The sequence below is a fragment of the Geotrypetes seraphini genome, chromosome 2 (assembly GCF_902459505.1).
Source record: "Geotrypetes seraphini chromosome 2, aGeoSer1.1, whole genome shotgun sequence".
Lineage (NCBI taxonomy): Eukaryota > Metazoa > Chordata > Amphibia > Gymnophiona > Dermophiidae > Geotrypetes > Geotrypetes seraphini.
This window is the reverse complement of record NC_047085.1, coordinates 528,584,210-528,609,607: the sequence shown is the minus strand read 5'-3', so window position 1 is coordinate 528,609,607 and position 25,398 is coordinate 528,584,210. Positions and strand designations below refer to the sequence as shown.

Genomic DNA, 25,398 nt, shown 5'->3' with positions numbered 1-25,398 from the left:
TGATAACACACAAAAGGTTCCTTGCCACCACCCAAGCCTATATAAACTCCAAGCTACATCTTTATGCCCCTACCCACCCCTTCCGCTCCAAAGCAGAGATGACTGTGCATCCCCCCCCCAGAAGATCTCTCCTGATGGAAACCGCCTGCAAATGCTCCTACAGCCACTTCATCCCACAGCTTTGGAATCAACTCCCCCCCTCAAATCAGATAACAGAACTCATTGATGACCTTCTGAAGAGCAGTGAAGGCCTTTCTCTTCAACTAAAGTCCAACTGCAAACAGTTCCCTCTGATCTCTCTCTCTCTCACCAACAACCACCAGCTGGTGACCCCCTGGTCCAATCTTTTGTAATTGCTCCTCCAGGAATTACCAATGACTGTCCTCAAGTTACTGTACTACCCAGCCTTGCCCTTTGTGACTATATTGAATTGTATTATATTGTATCACCAAATGTACTGTCACCCTTCTAAGCTCCCGAGAGGATGAGATAGAAATCAAATAAATAAAGCAGAGCTCATGTCGGCACCATTGGACAGCAATACAGTACAGTGTCTGATTTCTTCTGCTATCTACAAAGAACATCCATAACAGGTAAGCAACTTCACTTTACACTATCTTCAAGCATTTGTTAAAAAATAATCTGGAATTATCTAGACTGGGTTTTTGTATAGCTGGCAAAATTTGCTTTTGTTATGATAGCTAGTTAATGTTTTTATTGTGCATTAAAATTTAAAGTTTTTACTTCTGCTGGTATTAGTTATGCTGTGGATATATTAAATTTTACATGGTGGTGGTGGTTCTTTATTTTGTGTGTTTTCCAGAATGTTTAGCACTTTGAGCACCCAAGTCAGTAAGACATGAAAGAAATAAAACTTTCTTTTGAAACCTTACTCTTCTTTTAACAGAATTACATTGCTCGCTTTGGTCATGGCAGTGCCAAGTTGGCCAGACAGGCTCAAAGCAAGGAGAAAACTCTTCAGAAGATGATGGCATCAGGATTGACCGAGAAAAGTAGTGAATGATAAGGTAAGGGAAGGTTACAGGAATTATTTGGAGCTGAAAGGGGGCTTTGGCCCTTTGGATGATTTTAAACAGGATCTGCCAGGGACTGAGGGACTAGGAAAGGTTTTTTTTGAATGGCTGAACAGAAACCTGGGAGCTGGATGGTGAATATGAATTGCAGTTGAAAAGGAGTGCCGCCTTCAAATGTAGAAGTTCTTTTGTGAAAGGGATGTTGTGCTGCTAAGTATCCTATCACTCTGGTTTTTAAAACATGAAAAAAATCTTTTGCAGACTTTGTCCTTTTATTTCCCACCATGTGGGAAGATTCCTCCACTCCTGTCATCATGGTGCAAAACGTCAGCTTCAAATATACCCAATGACGGGGTGAGTAGCCTTGAAATATGTGTGCAGGGTAGATGGCTTTGAATAGGAGAATTGGGATCTAGGATCCTGGAGGATGGATGCAGGGCAATTCAGAGCATCAGGTGCTGTAAGGCAAAATGAGAACTTGATGGATAGTGATACAGATAAGGAAATAGAAGCATGGAGGAGGGTGAGGTATAAACATAAAGAATAGCCTTACTGGGTCAGGACCAATGGTCTCCATCAAGCCAGAAGCCCGTTCTTAAAGTGGGCAATCCAGGTTACTAGTACCTGGCCAAAACCCAAAATATGTTTGAAAACCAGCGCAGGGGTAAAAACTGTGGAACTCACTTGTGAGGCAAATACTGAGATGTGGTGAAAAAGGCACATTTAGGAAATCACTTTAAACACAATTATTTGTAAAATGCCTTTTTCTAGATATTGATCTCTTGACTTCTGACATTTTGAAATTCTGTATGTAATTGTTCACATATGCCTTTTTGGAATCTATTTTTCCTGTTGCTGATATTTTGAGAACCCTGTTTATGTTTGTGTTTTTACTTTGTTTATAAATTTATGTATGTGATATCATGTAAATCGTTTATAGGCTTTAAACAGTATAGAATTTTTTTTTAAATAAATAATAAATTCCATGTTATCGATCCAGGGCAAGCACTGTCTTCCCCCCATGTCTTAGCGACATACCCAAGAACATGATTGAAGTAACAAGTTAGTGTGAATGCAATATATGAAAATGATGTCTGGACTGGGTCCCTTGGAATAGTTCAGTATGGGAATGGATGCTTAAAGCAGAAATCATACAGGAAGAAGTGGATGTGGGAGCTGTCAGGGATAATGAGTAGGTGGGTAGCATCGTCCTGAGAGATGGCCTTACTGTAACAGTTTTTGTCTGCATTTCAGCCTTTAAATCTATAAGAATCTGGAGTTTGGAATTGACTTGGATACTCGGGTTGCTCTGGTTGGCCCCAATGGAGCTGGGAAATCCACACTGCTAAAGTTGCTAACAGGAGAGGTGAGAATGAATTAGGCAGATAATAAACATCTCTTTATGATATTCAGGTTGAAAGACAACATTCTCTATCACCTCTCCAGACCAGTATAGCTTCACTGATGGGTAATAGCTCACTTTGACCAGCAGGTGGAGACTGAGACCAAACCTTTGGTTGTAGTACTAATAGCTGTAGCACCCTCTATCTAACCAGTCTTTACTCAGTCTCCAGCAGGTGAAGGTTAGATGTGCCAGTCTCCTGTTTAGCGCTCCTTATCCCGTTTTGTGCCGGACTGAGCTTGGGGGAGGGGACCCTGTTTGGGGATCCTGCACCAACCTCAGGGATTTGTCATCCTTGACAGATCATGAGTTAAATCCCCTCCCCCCAATTTTCCTCAACCTCCCCATATTTTTGTAGAGGTGCCTCAACTGTAAGCCTTGCCACCGATACCGGCAAAGCATATAGCCTGGAGTCTGTTCCTAAAAAAAAAAACAATCCTGAGGCAGTGTCGGTCTGCAGGGATCCTTCCCTTGTCAGTTTATTGCTTTTTTATTGTTAACCGGCACTTTTATTTCAGCTAGGGAAGAAGTGCTCATTGTGCTCCAGATGCAAGGCAGCCGCAGCCAGTCTGTGCTTGCGGTATGCAGGCCGCTGCGAAGGGGAATCCTTGTTGGCATTGTGTCCTGGCATCCAGGGATCCCCTTTGCGAGTGCCTCGCTTGCCGGCAGCTGACAGTGGGGAAGCCTGGGCTTCCCCTCACTGTCGACGGTCAGGGAAATAAGGTATCCCCTTACCGCCGTGTGTGCTGGAGACTCCTTTACCGCTACTGCTAACCCTAACCCTGCTTTAGGGTTGGGGTGGTTCAGGCCTGTCAGCCGCTACAGGCCTCGGGGGGTCCGTTTTTGGTGGACTCTGCTCCATTTTTAGTGGCACTCCACTGTTTACTCTCCTCTATTGAGGAAAATGACCATTTAACCCTACCCTCTGTTTTCTATCCAATAACCAATTCCTTATCCACAACTGAACTTTGCCACCTATCCCATGACTCTTTAATTTTCTCAGGAGCCTCTCGTGAGGAACTTTATCAAAAGCTTTCTTAAAATCTAGATACACTATATCAAATGGCTCACCTTTATCCACATGTTTATTCATACCTTCAAAGAAGTCACGCATACTTTGTAAGGCAAGATCTCACTCGCTGAACCCATGCTGACTCTGTCTCATTAAATCATGTTTGTCTATGTGTTCCACAATTCTATTTTTATAATCGTTTCTACCATTTTTGCTCTGCACCAAAGTGAGGCTTACCGGACTGTAATTTCCCAAATCTTCCCTGGAGCCCCTTTTAAAAATCGCTGTAACATTGTCCACCCTCCAACTACAGATGATTTTAAGCAAACAGGTTACAGACACATAGCAGCCGGTCAGCAATTTCATGTTTGAGTTCTTTTAGTACCCTGGGATGTATACCATCTGGTCCAGGCAATTTATCACTTTTTAACTTGTGGATTATGGCTAGTACACTTCCAGATTCTCACGAGATTTCTTTAAGTTCCTCCGCATCATTACCTTGAAAACCATTTCCCGGTTTCAGGTAGATTTCTTCATCATCTTCCGTAAAGACCAAAGCAAAGAATTCATTCAGTCTTTCCGCTATGGCCTTTATCCTCCCTGAGCACCCCTATCATTCCTTGGCCATCCAACGGTCCCACAGATTCCCTCACAGGTTTTCTGCTTCTGAAGTACCTAAAAAAATTGTTATTAGTTTTTACCTCTTTGGCAAATTTCTTTTCATATTCTTTCTTAGCTGTCTTTATCAGTACTTTGCATCTAACTTGCCAGTGCTTGTGTTTCTTCTTATTTTCATCATTCGGATCCATTTTCCATTCTTTAAATAATTTTTTTTTGCTCTAATAGCCTCTTTCACTTCACTTTTTAACCATGCCTGCTCTCGTTTCCTCTTCTTTCCACCTTTGCTGATACGTGGACTACATCTGATCTGGGCTTCCACGATGGTATTTTTAAATGACATCCACGCCTGGTTTACAGTCCTAACCTTTGCAACCAATCCTTTTAGCATCTTTTTAACCATTTTCCTCATTTTATCATATTCGCCCTTTCGAAAATTAAACGTCCCTACAGTAGATTTCTTTTGTGATGTTACTTCCGGTATCAGCTCAAATTCGATCACATTATGATCACTATTTCCCAACGGACCCAACACAGTTAACTCCCATACCATGTGTTGCGCTGACCAAATCTAAAATAGCCCTCCCTCTTGTCAGTTCCCAGACCAGTTGCTCCAAGAAGCCTGTTTTGGATTTTCTTAAGGCTCATTCCACTTGTGGTCCGGCAGCTTTGTGGGCTGAGTCTCTTCTCTTCTGGTGCCTCCAATGGATATTTGTAAGGCCATGGTTTGGTCGGTTCTCCATTCCTTTATGCAGTACTACCGTGTGGACATTCAAGGTACGTCGGGACACGGTGTTCAGTGTGTGTGTTCTGGTGGCGACCCTCAGGGGGTCCCACCCATGATGGGTACTGCTTTGGTGCATCCCAACAGTGAAGCTGTACCGGGCTGAAGAAGTGATAAAGAAGGAGAAATTAGGTTCTTACCTGCAAATTTTCTTTCTTTTAGACTCTCCAGACTGATACAGCACCCCACCCTATCTGTCCGTCTGTTGTTTTTGCAGTTTTTCGCATGAAGATTTTGCTTTTTCTGCGGGTTCTAGTATTTTTCCTGGGCCGGGAAGATTAAAGAACAATGGCTATGGCTCAGCTGGTGAGCTGTGGGGACCCTTTTATCTGCAGGTGGCTTGTTCCATGCACGTTCCTATATGTATAGTCTTATTACTCCTGTTTGGAGCGTTGTTTCTGTTCAATTTTAGTTCTGCTTGGCTATTCGACAGACTGGTATTGATAAAGGGAGCTACAGAACTATTAGTACTACAACCAAAAGTTTGGTCTCAGTCTCCACTTGCTGGTCAAAGTGAGCTATTACCCATCAGTGAAGCTGTACCGGTCTGGAGAGTCCTAAAAGAAAGGAAATTAAGCAGCGTAAGAATCTAATTTCTCCTTTAAATGTCTCTTTCTATAGATATGTATCCTTAATAGTTGCACTGATAAGGTCATATGCATGTTGATTTTTCTCCATAGAAAAGCTGGGGAGATTAGGCACACTAGTTGATGATGTCGCCAGAGCTCTCCCTTAGCTAAAAGGCTGGGGTTTAGGTGTAGGTGTGTGCGGGAGTTTCCACTCTAGAGTAGCTCTCCCATGACATAACTATATCTGTTTACTTCTTCTCTCCAATGTTTGCTGCAACTCTTCCCTTCTGCAGTTTGTGGGGCTTGCTACCTTTCCCATACCTGCAAAATTCTTTTCAACGTTTCCCCTCTCCCCCCGCCACCATAGCTGCAAGCTTCTGGCACTTATAGTTCTGCTGTACTCTGCCAGTCACTGTTGGCACTAGCAGCACCCTTGGGTGAACTTTTCCTGTACTCTTAGGTGAGCAGCTTCTGAGCTCTTGCAGGACACATGGCAGCACCTGTGCAGAAAATCTTCTCTTTTTTTCTTTCTCTGGACTTTGCAACTGTCCTGGGAAAACACGCCCGCACACACACGAATACCATTTCTGGCACCAGGTTCCTCGGTGAAGACTGAAGCAAAGAATTAGTTTAATCTCTCCGCTGTGGCCTTATCTTCCCTAAATGCCTCTTACCCCTTGGTCATCTAGTGGTCCAACTGATTCTTTTCCTGGTTTATTGCTTTTAATATACCGTATATATTGAAATATAAACCGGAATAAAAAAAAACAAAGACCTGGTCTTAAAGACATTTGGAGCATTGAGATTAAGCATCAAATTTCTGCATCTCAATGGCCACGAATTTGGTCTTGGAGAATGAGATGTACAGTGTCTGCATCTATGAGACAAACTTGGTTCTTTTTGTTACATAGAGCATTTTGGACCCCAGTTAGATTACAAAAGTTGGATAGCGTTAAGTCTATTAGATGCTGGCATTGTAATCTGGAAGCAGGGACTCTAGATAAATTGTTATATTTTTGTCCCTGTATCATGGCCTTTTGGAAATCAATTTGGTCTCATATTAACTGTTTATTAGAAAGCCATGTAGCTCTATCATACGATATAATTCTATTTGGGACGTCTATGAGAACAAAAAGTCAAATTTCATCAAGTAACAATAAACTTTTAGTAATAATGACAGGGGTCGCCATTCAACATATCACCAGAAATTGGAAAAATTACACCAGACTTAATTACACCTTCTGGTGGAATTCGTTGTGCCATATATACAAAATGGAAAGAACAATTGCTATACAAAAAGGGATTTATAATAATTTGAAAAAGATTTGGGGGCCATTGATAACTTATTGTAATGATTAGACACCTTTTTACACTGAAAGTATAATTATAATAATGGGAAGAGGGGTGATATATAGTTATATTATAGGTTTAATCAATATTTATGAATATAACACATGTATGTTATTTTTGATTACAATATTTGTGGAAAGGGAGGGTGGGGGAGGGGGGTTATTTTATGTATTTAAGATGTTAATAGGAAAAATTTCAAGTGATATGTATGATTTAATTGATGTAATATTGTACACTTGATGTAAGATGAAAAAATGAATAAAGAATTGGGGGGAAAAAAAAGAAATATAAACCGGGATTTTTGAGCCAACAATACACCCCCTTCCAAAATTATTGCCAGCTTCCGCCACCAGGCTCTGCACCAAGCCCTTCTCCCTGCCCTAGCCTCTGCACCCTCCCTCTCTCCCAGGCTCTGCACTCTGCCCCACCCTCCCTGCCCTAGCCTCATACCTCTACTGTTGATCCCTGGTGGAGGTGCAGCAGGCAGGAGCAAACTTTCCGAGTTCCTGCCCCGCTGCTAACTGGCTGCCACGAGTTTCTTTGGCTCCTGAGCAGGACAAGCAGGCGTGTAATTTGGTGCTGCTGCTCAGTGCTGAGCAGCTTCCTTACTGGCTCCTGCAAACAAGAATTCACGGGAGTCAGTAAGGAAGCTGCTCAGCACCAAGGAGCAGTGCCAAATCGCGTGCCTGCTTGTGCTGCTCAGCGGCCGAAGAAACTCACGGCAGCCAGTTAGCGGGGCAGGAACTCAGAAAGTTCGCTCCTGCCCACTGCACCTCCACCGGGGATCAGCAGTAGAGGTATGAAGTAGAGAATGACACGATGACAAAATTCATCACCGTTCCCGTCCCCGTGGATAACCGCGGGAAATAATCCCATGTCATTTTCTAGTGTCTATTTCAACCTCAGTCCTTCTACACCAGCATTCTTCAAAGCAAAGCTTGCGTGTCAGTGGTTGTGCCCAATTATACTCTGATTCTTTCCTCTCTCTTTAAAGAATGACATGAAGATGGTTTCCCACGGTTATCCGTGGGGGATGGGAACGGTGATGAATTTTCTCACCGTGTCATTCTCTAGTATGAAACTAGGGCAGGGAGGGGGGGCAGGGTGCAGAGCCTGGGAGAGAGGGAGGGTGCAGAATCTGATGGGGGAGGGAAGGAAGGATGCTGGCTGCAGAGTCTGACAGGGGAGGAAGGGAAGGGTGCTGGTTGCAGAACCTGATAGGGCAGGGCACTTGAATATTAAGCCGCCCGACTTATATTCGAGTCAACCATTTTTTCTCCTTTTTGGGGGGTAGAGGGGGTCTCAACTTATATTCAAGTATATACGGTACCAGGTTTTACTTTGTGTTTTTACCTGCAATTGTGGCACCCAGTTATAAAATTGCACCCAAAATGCCTTAAATTAAAAAAAATTCAGTATGGTGCAAAACAGATTTTGAAAAATAAATATACATAATTATCTAATATAATAAAACGGTAAGCCGCGCATGCGCACTTCCTAAGCGTGCGTCCGTTTTCCGTGAGCTGTAGCTAGGAAGTGCGCATGCATGGCTTACGGTCTGGCACTTCCCTGTTCTCGAGGCGGAACGAACCGTCACACAGGGAGTGAACGCCGAGTCCTGTGGCACATCCGGATTGTGAGCAGTCCTGCCTTCGGTCCTGTCCCTGTTAAAACGGCTGGCAATAACAAAGTCAGATGCCATGGGTTCTTCCCTTTTGCCAAATTACTAAAGGCTCTGCCGGTCTTGATCCTGCCCATCTCTGAAGTTACTTCCTGATTTTGAGGGGCGGGATCGAGACAGAGCCTATAGCGATTTAGCAAGAGGGAAAGCCCCTGTGATGTCTGGCTTCGTTATTGCCAGCCGGTTTAGTGGGACCGACACAGGACCGAACTCCACCCTCCTTCCAGCGGCCGCCAAACAATGCCTTCCTCCCTGCCATGATCCTCAAGGCCTGGACTGCAACACACTCAAAACGAGGCTCCTGCACTCCTGGACCGCAGAGCACACCCGATGCCGCTGACTCCTGCTTCCGACAGGGCAAAGCGACTGCTGACTCCTGCACGCAACTACACGAAGGGCCGGCAGCTTGCAATTGGGCCCACAAGCCTTCCTCTGACGTCAATTCTGATGTCAGAGATAAGGTCTGGGCCTGGACTTTCTCTCCGAAGGGAATTGACATCGGGCCAAGACTTGCAGACCGCTGGTCCTTCTCTTCCTTTCAAGTCAGAGGGCGGTGAGGGGATGGTGGGGTGGCAACGAGCAGCAACAGAACGCCAGGGGGCGCAGAGGTATATTCGCTCCATAAGACACACACCCTTTTTGGGGCGTGGAAAAAGTGCATCTTATGGAGCAAAAAATATGGTAATTAAATCGGTTACGTTTTAGTTGTTGAGGACAGGGCACTGCAGTTTAACCATGTGAGGAACATATGGTAGGTGACAAAAATAGCAGGCAAGGGGTGGTGGTGGACAGCCAAGGAAAAAAAAAAAAAAAAGAAAGATACAAATGCAGAAAGCAAATCAAGTTTCAAGTATTTACATAAACATGTACCATTCAGTGTCCCAGTGCTCCACAGCAGGGGGGAAAAGGAAGGGAGGCCTACTGCAGGACAGGGTAGGTAAAAGGAAAGGAGAATGGACAGGGGGAGCAGGCAAGGGGTGGTGGTGGACAGCCAAGGAAAAAGAAAGTCAGAAAGCGCAAAGGAGAGACAGAGAGAGAGAAAGAATTAAAGACAGACACACACACACACATATATTCTAGCACCCATTAATGTAACGGGCTATAAGACTAGTTTAATGTATAACTGTATATCTTTATTTTGTTAATGTTTTGTTTTATTCTTTTCATAGCTGTTACCAACAGATGGGATGATTCGCAAACATTCTCATGTAAAGATTGGCCGATACCATCAGGTATTATTCTGTGCATCACATTTTCCTAACTCTTGCTATGTATTAGAGCAGTGTTTCTCAGCTTCTTCAAGCCAAGTACCCTCTAAGTCTAACAAATAGCAACCGAGTACCCCCACTCAAACTCCGCCCCTGACCCCCCCTAATAATAGTACTAATTGTAATGCAATTTCTTCCATCCATTTTTCATATACACACAATATAATCTTATTAATACTTAATGGTAACCACAAAATAAAAATTAAAAATTCCTAAAATACAGAGAAAATGTTAAATATCATTTATATTCGGGGTTTTTTTCCAAGAAGTCAAGGCATAAGAACATAAGCATCGCCTCTGCCGAGTCAGACCAAAGGTCCATCGTGCCCAGCAGTCCGCTCTTGTGGCGGCCCCCCAGGTCAGTGACCTGCAAGTGATCCTCTACTGAAGACATTTTGTCCTGTATAGTACCCTCTCTATCTATATCCCTCAATCTCCTTTTCCTTCAGGAACCTGTCCAACCCCTTCTTGAAACCCAAAATCGTACTCTGCTCTACCACCTCCTCTGGAAGTGCATTCCAGGCATCCACCACCCTCTGAGTGAAGAAGAACTTCCTAGCATTCGTTCTGAATCTATCTCCCTTCAATTTTCTTGAGTGCCCTCTTGTTCTTGTTTCCCCAGCCAGTCTGAAGAATCTGTCCCTCTCTAACCCTCTCTATACCTTTTATGATCTTGTAAGTTTCTATCATGTCCCCTCTAAGTCTCCGTTTTTCCAGGGAAAAGAGCCCCAGTTTCTCCAGCCTCTCGGCATATGGAAGGTTTTCCATGCCCTTTATCATTTTCGTTGCTCTTCTTTGGACTCTCTCGAGTGTCGCCATATCCTTCTTAAGGTACGGCGACCAGTATTGAACGCAGTACTCCAGATGCGGGCGTACCATCGCCTGATATAGCGGCAAGATAACTTCTTTGGTTCTGGTAGTGATTCCTTTTTTGATAATGCCCAGCATTCTGTTCGCCTTCTTTGAGGCCGCTGCGCATTGTGCCCCTGGCTTCATTGTTTGGTCCACCAGAACCCCCATGACTTTAAATATGTATCTCAGTAACAACTATAGAAAAACAGAAAAATATAGTTCAAAATATAGACATCAGATATAAATTCTCAAAACGGACATATTTTGATCACTAAATTGAAAATAAAATCATTTTCCTACCTTTGTTGGCTGGTGATTTCATGAGTTTCTGGTTGCACTTCCTTCTGACTATGCGTCCAATATTTCTTTCATTCTGCCTTCTGCACACTTCCTCTCCTCTGGACCTAATTCCCTTTCCCAACCAACATCTCTCTCTCTCTCTGTCCCTCCATGAATCCAACATTTCTCCCTCTCTCATTCCCCAGATCATATGCAGCATTTTTCACCACAGCCCACCAGCCCCATGCCCATTTCTCCTATCACCCCTCTCAAGCACCATGTCACAACTCTCCTCCATCACTATGTCCAATAGTCCTCCCCCTTGTATCCCCATCAATCTGTCTCTGTTCCCTCTCCACCACCATATCCAACATTTCTCCCTCTCATCCTTCTCTTCCCTATGCATCTCTACCTCTAACTATGCCTAATTTTCCTCTTTCTTCCTTCCCCATGTGCCACCATCTCTTTCCCTCTCACACACACTCATGCCCAACAATTCTCCCTTTCTATTCCCTCCCTCCTATGTCCCAAGTTAGTGCCCTCTTCATCCATCCCTTCTGTGTCCCATGTTCATGCCACCTTCCTTCCTTCTGAGTCGAGTTCGTGCCCCCTCCCCCCTGACTTCCAGCCGTTGTCCCAGAATTGTGCCCCAACATCTTTCTCCCTTTGACCAAGAAAGATTGTGTCCTCTTACTTGTTTGAGCCGCACTCGCTCCATCTGTCTTCAGCGGCTTGTTGGGGGGATGCGCAGGCAGCAATTCACATGGCTGCTTGTGGCTGACCCACAAGCCTTCCCTCTGACATCAGCTCTGACATTGGATTGAAGGTTTCTTGCTGTATACAGGAGAAGAAGAAATCAGAAAATAACCTGAAACTTGTTGATAATGATGAGCCTGTTAGTATGAACAATGCATGTCACTCCGTTGGCATATCTAAGTATGATGCAGACCTAATGACCCTTACAGTCTCAGTGGCTGCAAGCTGCTAAAGATCTTTGAGGCTGACATTTGAATCGTTCAGCAGTTCAAGACATTCCCTGGTTCATTTAGATCTGGGCTAAAGTATCTCTTTTCAGAGTTCCTCTACTGAAACTGTCCTAACCAAAGATGCACGAAAACAAACAACGAAGGAGACCAGATTGCACTCTGTTAATAAATAAAAGGATTGAGCGCCATCTGTTCTCTTTCGTTGTTTGTTTTCGTGCCTCTCACCGATGTAAAGACAGTTTCTACTGTTTTGTTTTCCTTCTAACCAAAGATGCAGCCAGACTGGGAAGAGGTTGCTACTCAGGAGAAATTTAATTGGATAAATTTCCTCAAGCTAAGAATAATTTGGAAAGCTCTAAAGCTTTCAGAAGACAATTGGCAAATACATTTTCCAAATTCAAATTAGTGCTGTGTTCCACATGAACAGATGAGTTAATAATTTTCTTGAATTTCATCATCTTTATCTCTGTTAGTTTCTGCAAATCCAAACTAATTTCTGTCATCTCTCTTTTTTTCCCTGATACAGCATTTTACAAGAGCAACTGGACATGGATCTATCACCTCTAGAATACATGATGAAGTGTTATCCAGAAATCAAGGAGAAGGAAGAAATGAGAAAAATCATTGGAAGATATGGACTAACTGGAAAACAACAGGTACAGACTTCTTCCTCAACAAAATCAAGGCGGTCCAGAGGAGGGCGACGAAAAATGATAGGAGGCTTGCGCCAGAAGACGTATGAGGAGAGACTGGAAGCCCTGAATATGTATACCCTAGAGCAGTGTTTTTCAACCTTTTTTGGGCAAAGGCACACTTGTTTCATGAAAAAAATCACGAGGCACACCACCATTAGAAAATGTTAAAAAATTTAACTCTGTGCCTATATTGACTATATATAAAGTAATTCTCTTGAATAGGAATCAAATAAACACAAAGAAAGTATTTTATAATGCTGCCACCGCCAACAACACCGTTGGCGGCGGTGGCACTCAAGTGGCTAAAGAGCCGCAGTTTGCCGGCCTAGGGACAACACTGGAGGGTGGCCAGCTGTGCACCCCATTGGGACGTAAACCCGGGGTGGGGCAGACCGCCCCCCCCCCCCACCCTGGTATGCCACTATCTGTACCTCACTCCCTCCCTATGACCAAAAATTCTCCTTTCTTCTATTCCCCGTGTACACAACCATCTCTTTCCCTCCCTTCCTCTCTCCAAAGTCCATGCCTTCTGTGTCCAAACACGCATTCCCTCCCCCACCTCAGCATCTTCTTTCCCTCCCTTCCTCTCTCTCCCAAGTCCATTTTCTTCTGTGTCCAAAAACGCATTCCCTCCCCCACCTCAGCATCTCTTTCCCTCCCTTCCTCTCTCCCTCCCTTCCTCTCTCCCAAGTCCATTTCTTCTGTGTCCAAAAACGCATTCCCTCCCCCACCTCAGCATCTCTTTCCCTCCCTTCCTCTCTCCCAAGTTCATGCCTTGTGTCCCAAAACGCACTCCCTCCCCCCTTTTGTGTTCCGTGTTTGCCTACCCAGCCCATCTTTGCAACTTTCTCAGCAAAACGAAGCTCAAGCCGCGAGGCTTGTCTTCTGCTTCCTGTCTGCCCTGCCGCACACAAATAGCCGAACGGAAGTATTCTCCGACGTCAGCGCTGACGTCGGAGGGCAGGCTTTGCTTAAGCCCTCCCTCCGACGTCAGCGCTGACAATCGGGGAACGCTTGCGATTGGCTATATGTTAGCTGCAGGCAGGCAGGAACAGAAGACGAGCCTCGCGGCTCGAGATGTATTGAACTCCGCGGGTCCCGCGTCCAGCTCTCTCCTGTCCACGTGGGGCGGACCGCCCCTCTCCTAGACTGGTGGTACTGCCTGATGGCGGCCCTGACCGTACGGCACACCCGGCAACATCTCGCGGCACACTAGTGTGCCGCGGAACAGCGGTTGAAAAACACTGCCCTAGAGGAAAGGAGAGACAGGGAGATATGATTCAGACGTTTCAATATACTTAAAGGGTATTAACGTAGAACAAAATCTTTTCCAGAGAAAGGAAAATGGTAAAACCAGAGGACATAATTTGAGGTTGAGGGGTGGTAGATTCAGGGGCAATGTTAGGAAATTCTACTTTACGGAGAGGGTAGTGGATGCCTGGATGCGCTCCCGAGAGAGGTGGTGGAGAGTAAAACTGTGACGAGTTCAAAGAAGCGTTGGATGAACAACAGAAGATTTAGATTCAGAAAATAATATTAATATTGAACTAGGCCAGTACTGGGCGACTTGCACGGTCTGTGTCAGTGTATGGCCGTTTGGTGGAGGATGGGCTGGGGAGGGCTTCAATGGCTGGGAGGGTGTAGATGGGCTGGAGTAAGTCTTAACAGAGATTTCGGCAGTTGGAACCCAAGCATAGTACGGCCTAAAGCTTTGGATTCTGTCCAGGAAAATAGCTAAGAAGGAAAAAAAAAAAAAAATTTTAAATTGAATCAGGTTGGGCAGACTGGATGACCATTCGGGTCTTTATTCTGCCGTCATCTACTATGTTACTATAGTCATGAAAAACAGAAAAAACTTGGTGCAAAACTCTTAGTGCCAAGGACAAAGCACCTGGAAAAACCTTCTGCATAAACTACAAATTAGCCACACATGAAGCAAAAGAAAGCACATTTCACCACTCTACTACTATCCAAGGTCCCATACCGCTCGAAGGCCATCTTACTCACTAACAAAATACCTATTCTCCTCGTCCCCACGGTCCAATGCATTCCAGCAAAACGACCTAGACAGTAAATCCCTCTCCACCTTCCATGACAAAATATCAAAGATACGTGCAAATCTGGACTCAGACGGCCAAAACACTCCCAAATATCCCAGAGACCACTCAAGTCGACAATCCACACCAGACAGAAACCTTGAGCAGTTTCAAACCGATCTCCCTCAACGACTTTAAAACCATGATCAACTCCGTATGCTCCACGACCTTGATCCTGGACCCTTGTCCCTCCACTACACTCCTGAATACAAACGAGGTACTCATGGAATCCATCCTACCCTAATAAACAAGTCCCTTAAGACAGGTGTAGTTCACAGAGCTGAAAATCAGCTATAGTAAAACCACTCCTGAAAAAAACAACCATGAACCCAGACAACCCAAGCAGCTTCAGACCTGTCTCAAACCTCACATTCTTCTCTAAAATATTGGAAAAGTCAGTATTCACGTAACTACAAGACTTCATAGAGACAAACGTCACCCTCTCCAACTTCCAATCAGGTTTCAGGAAACACCACAGCATAGAAACAGTGATCTTGGATATCTTAGGTGACTGTTGGTACTATTAGACCTCAGTGCCGCTGTTGACACCATCGACCATTCTCTACTCCTGTCCAGGCTAAAAACCATTGGAATCCATGACAGTGCACTTCGATGATTCTCCTTATTCCTGAACGACAGATCCTAGCTAGGGAAATCCTTATCTGAACCCAAGCCATTCCACTATGGAGTGCCTCAGGGAGCCTTACTTTCACCACTTCTTTTCAACCTCTATGTCAAACCAGTACTGGACATAGCGGGAAAACACCAAATCAGAATCCACTCTTTCGCAGATGACTTACAACTCTACCTCCCACTAGGCCGACACCCACAAATCAAAAATCTCCAGTCTTGCTTAACTGAAATAAAGACTTGGATGACCGGGAACAAGTTACGGTTAAATGAGTCCAAGACAGAACTTCTCTGGATCCAGAAAGATCTTTGCATATACCCCTGTCCGTCCTTTTACTGGGGCACAAACAACCTTACACCCAAGGATAACATCTGCAGCCTAGGAGTAACTCTCGACTCAAACTTATCAATGACAGATCACGTATCCAAACTACACTTCTCCCTCCGTATCTACGGGGGTTGGGAGCAGAGCCAGCCCGCGAATATTAAAAAACCGCAAATAATATTTGGATTGGCTCTGACCCACCTCTCGCTTCCCTCGGCATCCCTTAAGCCTTACCTGATGATCTAGCGGGTTTTTGGGGCAGGAGCGATTTTCCTATGCTCCTGCCCCGTGCAGATCACTTATAGAAAATGGCTGCTGTGAGCTCCCGTCGTAGTCTGGGTACTCACATTTCATACCCAGACTATGGCACACCATCCTCCCATCTGATAGAACACTAGATGGCCTCTAGAGCTTCAGGAAAGCTATGAAAACCTTCCTCTTCACAAGCCCAGCATCTTAAGGACATGAACCCAGAAATGCCATTCAGAGTCAACACACCTATGCCACCTACTCTCACCAGAGCTGCTTAGTGAATATATTTTTTGTCATGTCTATATTGTAAATTATGTAATCTTTGTCCTGTGTCGATTATATTGTGGATGTACTTTGTAACCCATTCTGGGTTCCTTTCGGAGGACAGGTTAAATAATTGAGCAAATAAATAAATAACTTATTTAGGAAGTATTGTGTGAGGAATTGGCATTGAAATGGCAAATGATGTTCAACGTGGATAAGTGTAAGGTGATGCATGTAAGTAACAAAAATCATATGCACAAATACAGGATGACCGGTGCTGTACTCGGAGAGAGCCCCCAGGAAAGAGACTTGGGAGTACTTGTAGACAAGTCAATGAAGCCGTCCGCGCAATGCGCAGTGGCGGCAAAAAGGGCGAACAGAATGCTAGAAATGATTAAGAAGGGGATCACAAACAGATCAGAGAAGGTTATCATGCCGCTGTAACAGGCCATGGTGCGCCCCCACCTGGAATACTGCATCCAACACTGGTCGCTGTACATAAAAAAGGACATAGTAATACTTGAAAGGGTCCAGAGAAGAGCGACAAAAATGGTTAAGGTACTAGAGGAGTTGCCATACAATGAGAGGCTAGAGAAACTGGGCCTCTTCTCCCTTGAAAAGAGGAGACTGAGAGGGGACATGATCGAAACATTCAAGATATTGAAGGGAATAGACTTAGTAGAGAAAGAGAGATTGTTCACCCTCTCCAAGGTGGAGAGAACGAGAGGGCACTCTCTAAAGTTAAAAATGGATAGATTCCGTACAAACGTAAGGAAGTTATTCTTCACCCAGAGAGTGGTAGAAATCTGGAACGCTCTTCTGGAGGCTGTTATAGGGGAAAGCACCCTCCAGGGATTCAAGAAAAGGTTAGATAAGTTCCTGCTGAACCAGAACGTACACAGGTAAGGCTAGACTCAAATAGAGCACTGGTCTTTGACCTAAGGGCCGCCACGTGAGCAGTCTGCTGGGCACGATGGACCACTGGTCTGACCCAGCAGCGGCAATTCTTATGTTCTCTTTCCTTTTGCTGTTCTTCCTTTGTGTGTGATCAGTTTTTATTTGTTATTAAACAACAGAATAATGGAAACTCTCCTGCAGGTCAGCCCTATTCGGAACTTGTCAGATGGGCAGAAGTGCCGGGTGTGCTTTGCCTGGCTCGCCTGGCAAAATCCACACATGCTGTTTCTGGATGAACCCACCAATCATCTGGACATTGAGACCATTGACGCCCTTGCCGATGCCATCAATGAATTTGAGGGAGGCATGATGCTAGTGAGCCATGATTTTCGGCTCATTCAGCAGGTGAGGATGTAGTTTCTGATTCTGTTGTACTATACTGTGGTTACGAGTCCTGAATCCACTCTCTGAGGTAGGGGGGTGGGGGATAGGTTGTTTTATGCCATGATTTTTTTAAAGTGGAAGTTTCTCAGAATACTTGTGTCCCAAAAATAGCAGCTTATTTTAAAATTGTGTTCACAAGGGGGCGTGGCTTGGCACGTGCAGTGGATGGAGGTGTGATCGTGGAGCTCTGATAGCCAGGCAGCGGTTGTTATAAATATATTATACATTTTTGCCAAAAAATTAAATTTTTGTCGTCCAGGTGATGTGAGAAGATGACCAGCACACGCCAGGGGAAAATTGAGGCGGCTTTTGCGACATCCGGTACGGCAAAGCGCCTCAAGCAAGATTTTGCGGCGGCGGCAAAAGCCCCACTTCCTGAGGAAGAAGAAATAGGGAAAAAAGACATAATGGCTGAACTTAAAACAATTTCAAAACAGATCCAGAAGAATGCAGAAAGCATTCAAGATGTAAAAGAAGAAGTGTTAAACATTAACAGGTAGTAAGAGACAGTTTTAGAATCCAGGATGGATCAGATGGAACTAACTGCTAAGGAAGATAATAAAATCATCAAAGAGTTACAGAAAAGGCTGGTGGACTATGAGAACCGTGGCAGAAGAAAGAACATTAAAATTTTTGGACTGGCAGAAAATTTGGAGGGGGGAAACCCGGTTCAGTTCCTGGAGAATTTGCTCCCAAAGCTGCTGCAGCTGAACACTAAGTACCCCCTAGAAATTGAACGACCTTTCCAACGGTCAGCAAATAACTCCAAGCCTAGACCTCTGGTTTTCAAACTTCTGAGGTTCAGTCAAGCATTTGAAATATTGAGCTTAGCAAAAGCTGATAAAAATTTAAACTACAAAGGCTCTAAGCTCATATTCTTGCCGGATTTTGAAAAAAGTACTGTGGCTGTAAGGCAGCAGTTTCTTCAACTTAGAGCGCAATTAAAAGAGAAATGATACAAATATGGCTTATACTATCCTGCAAGAATGAGAATTTCCTCTGGAAATAAGTCACTTTACTTTGAGGATCCAGAAAAACTGAAAAGTTTCCTTGCCACCTCAGAGCCAATGTCTATGTGAAGTGTTTCTAAGAATAAAAGAAAGAATAAATGAAAAAGATTGATTAATTTCCAGATATGTTATTTCAGGAAAAGAAGAAAGAAGATATGAAGAGGATTAACTGATTTCCAGATATATTATTTTAGAAATAGAAGAAAGAAGAAATGAAGAGGATGGACTGATTTCCAGATATATTATTTTAGAAATAGAAGAAGGAAGAAATGAAGAGGATTAACCGTTTTAAAGTTATATTATTATTGAGCTTTTGTTAAGTTTAAAGAGAGTCTATTGCTTTTCTTGGATATTTCTGGTCTGAGTTTATTTATTTGTGTTCTTTTCAGTATTTTTCTTTTGAATGAAGGTCAGGATATGAGGATGGAAGGATGACATAAATGTTATGTGTCATTTGTTTAATGGAATCTTTTTAAGATTTACATAGAAACATAGAAATAGACGGCAGATAAGGGCCACGGCCCATCTAGTCTGCCCACCGCAATGACCCTTCCCCACCTAACTCAGTGAATAGATCCCACGTGTCTATCCCATTTGGCCTTAAAATCAGGCACGCTGCTGGCCTCAGTGACCTGAAGTGGAAGATTGTTCCAGCGGTCAACCACTCTTTCAGTGAAAAAGAATTTCCTGGTGTCACTGTGCAGTTTCCCTCCCCTGATTTTCCACGGGTGCCCTCTGGTTGCCGTGAGACCCTTGAGAAGGAAGATATCTTCTTCCACTTCGATGCGACCCGTGAGATACTTGAACGTCTCGATCATGTCTCCCCTCTCTCTGCGTTCCTCGAGTGAGTAGAGCTGTAACTTATCCAGCCTTTCCTCGTACGGGAGATCCTTGAGACCCGCGATCATTCGGGTGGCCATTCTCTGGACCGACTCTAGTCTCAGCACATCTTTTCGGTAATGCAGCCTCCAAAATTGCACACAGTACTCCAGGTGTGGTCTCACCATGGATCTATACAATGGCATAATGACTTCAGGCTTACGGCTGACGAAACTCCTGCGTATGCAATCTATGATTTGCCTTGCTTTGGAGGAAGCTTGCTTCACTTGATTGGCAGCCTTCATGTCCTCACTGACGATAACCCCTAAGTCACGTTCTGCTTCAGTTCTTGTTAGGATCCAGTAGTAGTAGGTCGTGCATCATGTTGTCGGGCATTGAATTTGGTTGGATATTATTAATGAGGCAGTGGATTTAATGAATTAGAGGAAATTGAGTATGAATTTAAGAACGTAAAGCGTGGTGTTTTGATTTTATAAGATTTACGTTTATGAAATGTGATTTCATTAACTGTATAAGTGATTTCTTTGATTAATTTTTTTCTATTTAAAATTATGAGTTAGGAAACAATTATATTAAATATGATTGATTAATAAAATAATTATAATGGGGGTAAAGGACAGTATATGTGGGTAATTAATTGATTTTGAGTTAAGAATTGATCAAATATAAAGGTTTATGAATTTTACTTTAATAGGAGTATTTAATTTTTTAATTAAATGAATTAAGATAAGGCTATTTAAAAAAAACAAAACAAATATATTTTTATTATTTTGACAAAGATGAAATGTTTTAAACGTTGCCTGGGGGGAGTGTAGGGGTTACATATCCTATGTGCGTTACAAGTGTTACCAAATGGTGGGAGGGTTTGGGAGGGATGGGGTTGGGGGTTTTTAATAATATGTTTAATGATCAATTTTGGGAATAAAGGGAATGGATATTTAATTTATTTATTATTAGAAATTAAGATAGTGCTGGTGTCTAATCATTCTATAATAATTAAAAATGTATATTATTATTGGAATAAATTTTTAGTTAAATGATGGTTACATTTTTTTCATTAAATGTAAATGGCCTCAATCATATGATCAAGAAAAAGAAAATGTTAGACACACCTGTCATTTAATGAATCTAGGAAGCTGGAAGGAGGATGGATTCAAAATGTTTTTTTGCTCCAGCAAATGGGAAAAAGGTGGGGGTTGCTATATTAATAAGTAAGAAATGTTTAGTGAATTTTCAGATGGTTGCTGCTGACCCATTGGGTAGGTGGGTGCATGTCAAAATGAGCATGGGAAATAATACCCTTGATTTGTTTAATCTATATGCTCCTAATTCGAATCAAATGGAGTTTTTTAAAAGTATACAACAATTATTATTACCACTGGCTGCTTCCAATTTGGTAGTGGCTGGAGATTTCAATGCTGTAATGGACCCGATTGTGGATAAAAGTCCAAGTAAAATTATAAAATCATTAGGGTTAGATAATTTAGAAACATAGAATATGACGGCAGAAAAGGGCTGTAGCCCATCAAGTCTGCCCACGCTAATGACCCACCCCCAGACTTCACCCGGCTAGAGATCCCACATACATGTGATTTAATAGATATATGGCGTATTCTTCATTTTAATGATCGGGAATTTTCTTTTTGTTCAAGAATTGATTATATATTTGTTTCAAATAAATTAGCTCAGAAAGTGACTAAAGCCATCCTATCATTTTATCTGATCATGGTGGTGTTTGGATTGAATTACAATTAGATGAACAAGTTGAGGTAAAGCCGATTTGGAGGTTTGATAATACTTTGATTGCAGATTTAAATTTTATTGAAGAGTTTAAATAAAAAATGATTGAGTTTTTTTCAATTTAATGATTCTGGTGATATTAATAGTGAGGTGTTATGGGATGCATTTAAAGCAACAATGAAAGGTCATATTATCTCATATTCAGCGCATGTTAGAAAACAAAATAAAAAACAATTTTATGATTTGGAAAAAGAAATTAAAATTCTAGAAAATAAATGAATTAATAAATTTGAACAAAGTACATTACAAATTTTGTTAAAAGCTAAAGCCAAATATAATGAATTATCTTCAAAGCTTGTAAGGAATGATATGTTTTATCAGCAAACTCAGTATTATGGAAATTCAAATAAGGCTGGGAAATTATTAGCAAATTATCTTAAGGCAAAAAAAGGAAAACAAAGATTGTTGTAATAAAAGATAACAAAGGAGAATCATATACTAAAAATGAGCATATTTTACAACAATTTTTGGCTTTCTATAAGGAATCATATTCTTCAGAGACTTATAGAAACAAAGAACAAGATGGTAGACAATTTTTAAACTCAATTAATGGACCACAAATTCCTGAACATATAAAAGGAAGTTTAGAAGAACCTATATCTCTAAAAGAATTAGAAACAGCATTGAGGTATCTTAGAGCTGGATCCGCTCCAGGTCATGATGGTTATACAGTAGAATTTTATAAATCATTTCAAATTAACCTTTTACCACATTTGTTAAATTTATATCAATATCAACTGACTAAAGGTTGTATTTCAGGTACTATGGCAGATTCGTTGGTTATTGTTTTGCCGAAGCCAAACAGAGATCCTACTTTGGTTTCAAACTACAGGCCTATCTAATATAATAAAATGATAGGCCGCGCATGCGCACTAAAAAAACGTGTTCCCTGGTCCCGTCGCGAAAATACGAGTGCGCATGCGCGCCTACAACGTCAACACAGCCTGCTCTCCGTCTCCACCTCGCGCCGCTGCAGGCCCCACACTCACAACTCACACATCCGCTGCAGCCTAGCAACTCCGACCACAACCTTCCCCCCTCAACCGCCTATGCCGGCTCAGGCTGGCGCGTTGAGGAGTCGGAATGCAGACCCGGAAGAGCGAAGGAAGCCTCACACTGAGCAACTGTATTTACACTGTGCAACGAGCCTCTGCCACGGTCCCGGGTTCCTCTCAGCCCACCCTTCTCGCGGTCTGGCCGACTACCTTAGTCCTTTGCCGCCGCCACCCCCTTCCCTTCCCTTCCCGCGGTCGACAAAACTCTTGCCTCCAGCAGCCGCCGCAGCACTGTAAACACGCTGCTTCGCGGCCTCTACTGCTTTCATTTGCTCTTCCGTTTCTCTGATGACATCATCAGGGACATGGAAGAGCAAATCGGGGCAGTAGAGGCCGCGAAGCAGCGTGTTTACAGTAGTGCGGCGGCTGCTGGAGGCAACAGGTTTGTCGACCGCGGGAAGGGAAGGGGGTACCAGACCGCGAGAAGAGAAAATCGCGTGGGCCACGAAGAGACAGGGAGGAACTGGGAAGAGGAAGAGGGAAAGGGGCCTGCTTTGGGGTAAGGGTGTGCTTGGAGGCACACAGCTTTGCTTGGGGGGGGAGACAGAAGGGGGGCCACGGAGAGATAGGGAGGAACTGGAGCTGGAGAGGGAAAGGGGCCTGCTTTGGGGAAGGGCTGTGCTTTGGAGGCAGACAGCTTTGCTTGGGGGGGAGACAGAATGGGGACCACAGAGAGACAGGGAGGAACTGGAGCGGGAGAGGGAAAGGGGCCTGCTTTGGGGGAGGAGTGTGCTTGGAGGCAGACAGCTTTGCTTGGGGGGGGGAGACAGAAGGGGGGGGCCACGGAGACACAGGGAGGAACTGGAGGGCCAGAGGGAAAGGGGTCTGCTTTGGGGGAGGGGTGTGCTGGGAGGTAGATAGCTTTGCTTGGGGGGGAGAAAAAATGGGGGGCCACGGAGAGACAGTCAGGGAGGAATTGGAGGGGTAGAGGGAAAGGGGTCTGCTTTGGGGGGGAGGGGTGTGCTGGGAGGCAGACAGCTTTGCTTGGGAGGGGAGACAGAAGGGGGACCACGGAGACACTGTCAGGGAGGAATTGGAGGGGTAGAGGGAAAGGGAGCTGCTTCGGGGGGAGGGGTGTGCTGGGAGGCAGATCATTTTGCTTAGGGGGGGGGAAGACAGAAGGGGGGCTTCGGAGAGACAGGGAGGAACTGGAGGGGGAGAGGGAAAGGGGGGCTGCTTTCTAGCACCCGTTAATGTAACGGGCTTAAAGACTAGTTTCATTAATAAATGTGGATGGGAAAATTATTGCTAAATTATTGGCTTTAAGATTGGCAAAAGCTCTCCCTTTTATTATTGATACTCATCAAACAGGATTTGTTGCAAGGAGACATTCTTCTCATAATACTAGATTGGCTTTTCATACTTTAAATTTAACAAAAAATATGAATGATCCAACTTTCTTGGTCTCTCTAGATGCAGAAAAGGCTTTTGATAGGGTGGAGTGGAATTTTATGTATCAAGCATTAGAAGGGTTTGGGGTGGGATCTGGTTTTATTCAAATGATTCAGACGCTGTATAGCTCTCCTGGTTCAAGATTATACATTAATAATAGTTTATCAGACAGATTTGACTTGCGAAGGGGAGTTAGACAGGGTTGTCCCTTATCTCCATTGCTCTTTGATGTTGTTTTGGAGCCCCTGTTAATTGCTATTAATCAAGCAAAGGGGATACAAGGTATTCCTTATTCGAATTGGGAATATAAACTCTCTGCTTATGCAGATGATATACTGCTTTATTTGAGGAATCCAGAGACCACCATTCCATGCTTACTTGAATTGATAGAGAGATTTGGAAAGTTTTCAGGATATAAGATTAATTGGAGTAAGTCTGAAGTTTTCCCGCTTAATGTTCATTGTGTCAAGGGATTATTTGATTCTTTTTCCTTTTGCTGGAAAGATGAGGGTTTAAAATATTTAGGTATCTTTATTAAAAACAATATTGAAGGGGGGCGTGGCTTGGACGCGAATGACGACGGTTGGGTGAGGAAACAGCTCCGTACAAACAGGCTTAATTTTCAGGAAAAAACTACAAAAAAAAACAAGATTTTGCATTCTTGATGTTATAATAAATTAGAGTTTACCTCCTTGATCGAATCGGAGAGATAGAGGTGCCGTTTTGGGTGAGAATCGGGAGATAGAGGTGCCGTTTTTGTTTCTGTTTGTTTCTGAGAGGCGAGGTGTGGAAGGCTGAATCCGTCTCAGCAGCTCTTGGATATTGCCAGGGGAGACTGATTCGAGACGCCGTGAGGCCGAGGCTCCCTTTCCCCTCCTCTTTGGCACGGTCGGAGTTCTGCGGCGTGAAACGCCAGAGGAAAAGTTCCCGAGGGTGGGGGTTTGCAGGCGGTTGCTCGGTGCACCGCGATCGCGGCCATCTTAGATCGAAAAAAAAAAAAAAAATTTGACAACGTCTGGGACTGCCGGTGAGCTGCTTAGTGACAGGGATAAAAGTTTTGAAATGCCTGATGCCTGTCATATTAAGGAAATAAGATGTTTTAAAGTAACTGTCCTCTGCTGGAGATAAAGCAAGGTCTGCAGTAAAATCTACTGGGCAACGGTTTTTTTAACTATTTCCTTGCTGCTAACTTCGAAAAAGAAATTGTGAAGGATAAATATAAATATCAATATAAATATCAATCTCTGCTGTTGTACTTGAAAAGATTCAGATATAGGAGATTGTAGGTTTTTTTTTTTTTTTTCAGCGTTTGGGCTGTGAGAAAAGGACAAATAAAAGGATTAATGATTTCTGTAACCTGAAAAAAGTGACATTGAGGCAATTGAGAGACGCTGAAATAAATATATTGGATGGAATATTGCTCTCCTCGGTAAAGGCTGCGATTGGGCTTATAAGAGGAGAGCCAGAAAAGAAGGCTACAAAATTTTCAGCGATGAAGCTAGATGTCACAACAAGTTTGGTAAATTAATTCTATAAAAGAATAACCAACCATACATAAAAAAAGATCTACTACTTGAATGTTATTGCCTTCATAGAGACTGAGATAGGGCTTGAAGGAGAAGAAAAAAAAAAGACTAATGACATTTTTTCTCACAGCAATAGAACCTAAGACAAATAACTTACAGTTGCTTTAAGAATACTGAGAAGAAAAAAAAAAAAGGGGGCGTGGCTTGGACGGATGGTTGGATAAACGAATAGCTCCTTATATGCAAATATATTAAAAAGAATTACTACTAAATATTTTAAATTTTAATTTTAAAGAAACTAAAATATATATTGAAATATGACTTCAACTAAACAAAA

General features: G+C 43.3%; 1 pseudogene; it reads left to right on the top strand.

Moving 5' to 3' along the window:
- Positions 1 to 25,398, top strand: part of LOC117354784 — a 183,025-nt pseudogene that overhangs the window by 142,412 nt on the left and 15,215 nt on the right.